Source organism: Clarias gariepinus, chromosome 22, assembly GCF_024256425.1.
Source record: "Clarias gariepinus isolate MV-2021 ecotype Netherlands chromosome 22, CGAR_prim_01v2, whole genome shotgun sequence".
NCBI classification, from domain to species: domain Eukaryota; kingdom Metazoa; phylum Chordata; class Actinopteri; order Siluriformes; family Clariidae; genus Clarias; species Clarias gariepinus.
In genome coordinates this window covers 10,658,888-10,664,981 of record NC_071121.1, presented here as the reverse complement: position 1 = coordinate 10,664,981, position 6,094 = coordinate 10,658,888, and positions in this window count along the sequence as shown.

Below are 6,094 nucleotides of genomic sequence, written 5' to 3'. Positions count from 1 at the left end.
GAAATGCCTTGGAGCATTAACAATGCTGTACTTTTGAACACCTATAAAGATGTCACACACATTTAGAGGAATGACACTTTCAAAACACAGTTGCCTCAGTTGTACCAAACAGTTTTAGGCCTTGAGACTATCCCGGTGATCCGGGGCATACAGCGGGGTACACACTGGACGTGGTGCCAATCCATCACAGGGCACAAGCATGCACATTCACACACTCACTCACGCACTATGGGCAATTTGGAAACACCAATTAGGCTAATCTGCATGTCTTTGGACTGTGGGAGAAAACTGGAGTGCCAGTTTTCTCCCCAGCAAGCACAGAGAGAACATGCAAACTTCACGCTCAAAGACCCAAGGTGGGAATTAAACTCTTGACACTGAAGTGTCCTTAGAGGTCCTAGATTTAAACCCTTTTTCTAAGAAATACACTATTAATTTGCCTTCAAACCTGACGTTTTTGTTTGAGTTTACTTTTATACCCCTGTCTTTTGTACAGAAATCACTACTTGGAGTTTTAATCCCAGGACACATGCCATCTCTGTGCAGTCCTGTTTGGTTGCCCGTGGTTTTGGCCACCTCATCTCCACCACACACATGCAGACCTTAGCTCTGGGTGACTCATTCTCTGACGGTTTCCCCAGCAGAGCCGCCAAAGATCTCAGCACAAGCACGTCTTTCTTTTCGGAAAGATGTCAGATTAGAGGTATTTGAGTGTGAATTTTGTCACCGTTCTGACCTTGAGTCGTGATTAAAGCAAAAGTAACATGAGGTAATTTCACAGTCAGCCAATATATGTAGACGAATCCATTATCTCATTTTACTTAGTCACACTCCTTGTGTGTTGTACATTGTGCAGATATTGACTGTCTGCCATTAATGGTTTTTGTTTCATAGGGAGGGTGTTGAAGTCAAACCGGGACTTGGGTTTGAAGTTTTTGAGACTGATTGAGACAAACTAAATTGAGACATTTAAAGAAGACTTTAAGCACATTACAGTAATGAGACTCGGACTCAGAGGTGACTGAGCCCACTGTAGTCAATCAAAATGCAAGTTTGACTTGAACACCCCTTATGTATAAAATCTTTTACAGTATAGGATATTTTGCAGTACTTATCACACCTAAGGGCCACTGCATAATTTACTGTAATTTTTTTAACTTTTTTAATAGTAGTAGTATCTACAGTTTAGCTGTGAACTGTTTTTTAGCACTGAAATTTACACAGCTTAGCCAAACATCAAAACCAACACTAGTTAAAATGAACAACATTAATCACCTAGCAAACTAGTGACAGGATCATGGGCATGCCAACGTCCTAGTGCCAGAAACCACAGCGCAACCTCGTGTTTATTTTAGACTATTTTGCTTGTTTTTAGTTTATTTACTTAATTTTCCAAACAGAAAACAAACTTTTATTTTAATTCTCACTTTCAAAGCACATCAGTGACAAACCCCAATTAGAAAATCGTATTTTGTAATAAAAAAATATTAGACTTGTACATCTGATCCATAAGAACAACTAAAGAAGTTCTGATTTCATGCAAACCTTAAGATTTCATCATTTTAAACCTAACACTATGTTTAAATAATCAGCTGGTTCAAAAGCTATTTGCTTGTGCAAAGAAGGCACAAACTAATAACAAGCTGTGACCTTTTTCAAGTCAGTTGCTTATGTTGATTCATTTTATTGTACTTCGTTCACATAATTAGAACCACAGTAACCAAATGATTAGCAGCTTATTAGTATTATAACTCTAAATTGCAATTGTCAACAGGGAGAAAAGGATAGAGAAGCTGCAGAGAAAGCACTTTACTGCCTCCCTGTGTTTAGTATTGCACATTCAGTTTGATTGAGCATTAAAAAATAATCATTTAATTCTACATTTTTGTGTAAAAACTGTAAAATAATCTGATCATAGCAGGGCATAGTATTATGCAAATAAACCTCAGAGAAACAACAATATTTGGTGACATAGTGTGTACCATACTCAACATGGACCAGAGGAAGCGAAGTAAAGAGGTTTCTCAGGAGATTTAAAAGAAAATTATATACTAGCATGTTAAAGGTAAAGTCTATAAGACCATCAGCTAGCAGTTAGATGTTCCTGTGATTACAGTATTATTCAAAAATGTAAGATCCATGGGACTGTGGCCAACTTTCATGGACGTGGCTGATGGAGGAAAATTGATGACAAATCGAAGAGATGGATAATGCGAATGGTAACAAAAGAGCCCAGAAAGACTTCTAAAGAGATCTAAGGTGAACTTCATGCTCAAGGAACATCAGTGTCAGATCACATCATCCGTCGTTGTTTGAGCCAAAGTGGACTACATAGGAGACGACCAAGGAGGACATCATTGTTAAAAACAAATCATAAAAATGCCAAACTACATGTTAAGTCACATCAGCTCTATGTTTACAGATGGAAAAATGAAGCATATCAAGAAAAGAACACTGCCCCTACTGTGAAACATGGAGGAGGCTCTGTTATGTCCTGGGGCCGCTTTGCTGCATCTGGCACAGGGTGTCTTGAATCTATCTGTGCATGAAACAATAAAATTTCTATCAAGGGGTTCTAGAGAGAAACGTGCTGACCAGTGTCAGAAAGCTTTGTCTCAGTCGCAGGTCATGGGTCTTGCAACAGGACGATGACTCAAAACACCCAAGAATGGCAGGAAAGAGGAAAATATTCTAAGAGGACTATTCTAAAGTGGCCTTCTATGAGCCCTGACCTCAATCCTATTGAGCATCTTTGGAAGGAGCTGAAGCATGTCGTCTGGAAAAGGAGCCCTTCAAACCGGAAACAACTGGAGCAGTTTGCTCATGAGGAGTGGGCCAAAATACCTGCTCAGAGGTGCAGAAGTCTCATTGACAGTGATTGCCTCACAAAGTTGTGCAACAAACTATTAAGTTAGGGGTACCATCATTTTTGTCTAGGCCTGTTCCATAAGTTTATTATTTTAATAATTCCATTGAAGCATGGTTGAAAAGCAATGTCTGACATTCATTAGCTAACATTCATAGATTTTTTATTTATTACTTTCGTCAGATTAAAGTTATTTCTTTGACCAATGTGAGTTTTTCTTTCATTTACCGAAGGGTACCAACAATTTTATCCACAGTGTTAAGTGTGTGTGTATACGAGAATATATATATATATATATATATATATATATATATATATATATATATATAATTTTTTTTATTTTATTATTCTTTGGTGCCATTATTTATTTAATGAAAATAAAAGCAAAAATATGTGGGCCATTACTGCTTCCACAAGATTTAGAAGGTAAGTTGCAGCCAGATGCTGCTAATCATCAGCCCTTGATGAATTGATCATCAGCAGGTGTTCAGACCTTTATAAAAGCAGACTGTTCTTCTTTTCCAGTTTTCTGGTCTGGAGCATTCAGGTTTGTGTTAACACAATGCCAAGGGGGAAGGCTACAGTATATTACTATCTAGACACCCCTTCTACTTTCATGGTCTTCTACAAAATATGCAACAATCTCATTTGATCAGTTGATTTTAGTTTGTGCCTTCACAAAGTCTTCACAATGGCTCTAACCTGAGGTGCTGTTTGTTAATTGGTGATTTTTGAGGCTGTAACACCAAATTAACTCCTCTCTAACAAAGGAAAGTTTTGGTCTTGTTTTCCAGAAGAGGTCTTCATAAAAGCTAGTTTCATCATAGTGCCCGAGTTCTGCAAAGAGCTTTCCTGTCTTATCACTGACTGTTCTTATTACTCAAATACCTAATACTGTTATTTCATAGAGTTTTTTTTTTTTGGCATGCCATCTAGGGTGTACCCCGTTTTGAGCCCCATGTTGCCTGGAATAGGCTCCAAGCCTCCCCCGATTCTGTATACAGGATTAAGAGGTATAGATGGTGAGTGAATTGTGATTTAAGATGTTTGTGCAGAATCAGACAAGAACAGTATTAAATTTACATTAATAAAAAAAAAATGTTTTTGCTGAAGAAAATGTAAAAAGTGTTTTGTGTATTAAAATAAAAAAAATTTAAAATATGTCAACACTGTCCCATAAGTCACCACCTTCAGATGAATTTCCTGACTGAGTTGACAATTTCACATTATGCTGGGTAACTTTTGATCAGAATTAAACTATGAATTATTTCTGAAATTTACAGAACAACACTTATGTGCCGGACATGTTATGTCCCAGTTCTCAAGAATGACTGACTATTTTAGACTTCATATGGGAACTAGAGGTTTACCCACCGCTCTGCCCGCATGCAGATTCTGATGTCAACATACTACCATTACCTGCAAATGCAGTGCGTGGTCAATTTGCTGGTGCTCCTCACTCTCCTTTAATGTATCGGCAGATATATTATTACCTCACAGTCTAGCATAAAAAATGACTGTCTACTGTTTTGGCAAAATGCTTACTGTTTGTAATCTACAGTCAAAGACAAATCTTTCCCCAGGCTGCTGTTTGTCTTTCAGCTGCTCCCACTGAGGTGTCACCACAGCAATACCCATACAAATGTTTTGTTTTGTTTTTTATAACTTTAGCTCACACAGAAAGTTAGAAATACAGTTACTAACAACTGCCGGTGATGTAAAGAGTAGCTTTAAAAATGTACAATATAATCCTCACATATATGATCCTCTTTTCAAAAGCACAATTACAGTGCATTATTAAAATACACACAAAGATAAAAAGCCACAATAATGAACCTATTCCACTTTATTCTAGACGTACAAGATCTTACCTTTAGTTGCCGAAGAAACTGTCAGGCGCAACATTAATATCTAATAGTAAATTCCACGTCATAAACCTTAAATACGTTAGTGTTTATTACTACATAACGGCGGGTCCCCGACAGCGTCAAGTAACCAATGACAACAGCCGGCGCGGGTTGATGACGTAGACAGTTGGCGACAGCTGCACTGTTTGTTTTTAGCTCGTTGAATTTTAATTTTAGAACAATTACAGAGTTAGCAAAACGCGACACGAGACAGGAGCGGATAAAAAATATTCCTCAAACGCTGGAATTAAAAAAAAGGAGAGAGCAACGGTTTTTTACGGACGGCATTGATAACCTTACTTAAAGGGAAGGTCATTTAAAACACACTATGGAAAATAAAAGTCTTTGAAAACACGATGGGAGTGACCGTAACGAGCCAAACTTGTATTTATAATACACGCATACACCCACACACACGTACATGCATGAGGGTAAGTCAAAAATTACTCGCACTCTAGTTATTTTACTTAGCTTTTAGAAAAGATCAATCTCCTTGCATTTCAATACATTTTGTCCATCTGTCATTAAGCTTTTGTATTTCCTCACCAAAGAAAAAAAGGTTATAATAGGCTGAGTTGTGAGCCAGCCTATTACAAGTGTGCCTATAAGTGAGTGTGATGCACAGCTGTCTTCCATTCTTCATCAGAAGTGAATCTTTATCCTTGTAGGGCTGCTTACAGGTGACCAAACAAGTGAAAGTCAGATGGAGCAAAATCAGGACTATAGGGAAGATGCTTTTACATCTTAAAATAAATAAAAAATTAAATAAAAGTTTGTTGACCATGTGAGCAGAAGTGTGCGGTACATGCATTGTTGCAGAAGATTACAATACCCTTGGATAGCAGTCCACTGTGTGTAATCCAAAGTTTAGCCTTCAGCTCTTCAAAAAACATCTTACTTTACCAAACACTGTTGATTGTTGAAACATTTTTCCTGATAATTCTTTAATACTGGCCCTTCAGAAATTCAGAAAAAGTAAGCATCAATTTTTCAGGTGATGATTGATTTTGATCGTCTTCTTGGTCGGCGATTGAGAAAGTTTCCATTCCGTACTCTGCCGTTTACTCTCGGACACATAGTGATTGAATGAATTGGATGAATTCATGTCTTGTCACCAATAATGATTCTCTTTCAAAAAATTTCACCTTCCTTGGAGTATCAGGCCGAATTTTTTTTTACAGATATCCAAGCACTTTCTCCATACTGCTTGCAAAGTCTTTGATAAATAACTTCACCAGGTAAGCCATAAAAAACAAAACAAAGCACTGCACTCTGCTCTTCTTTCCTGCAAATCACGTTCACACCTGCACAGCAATGACTG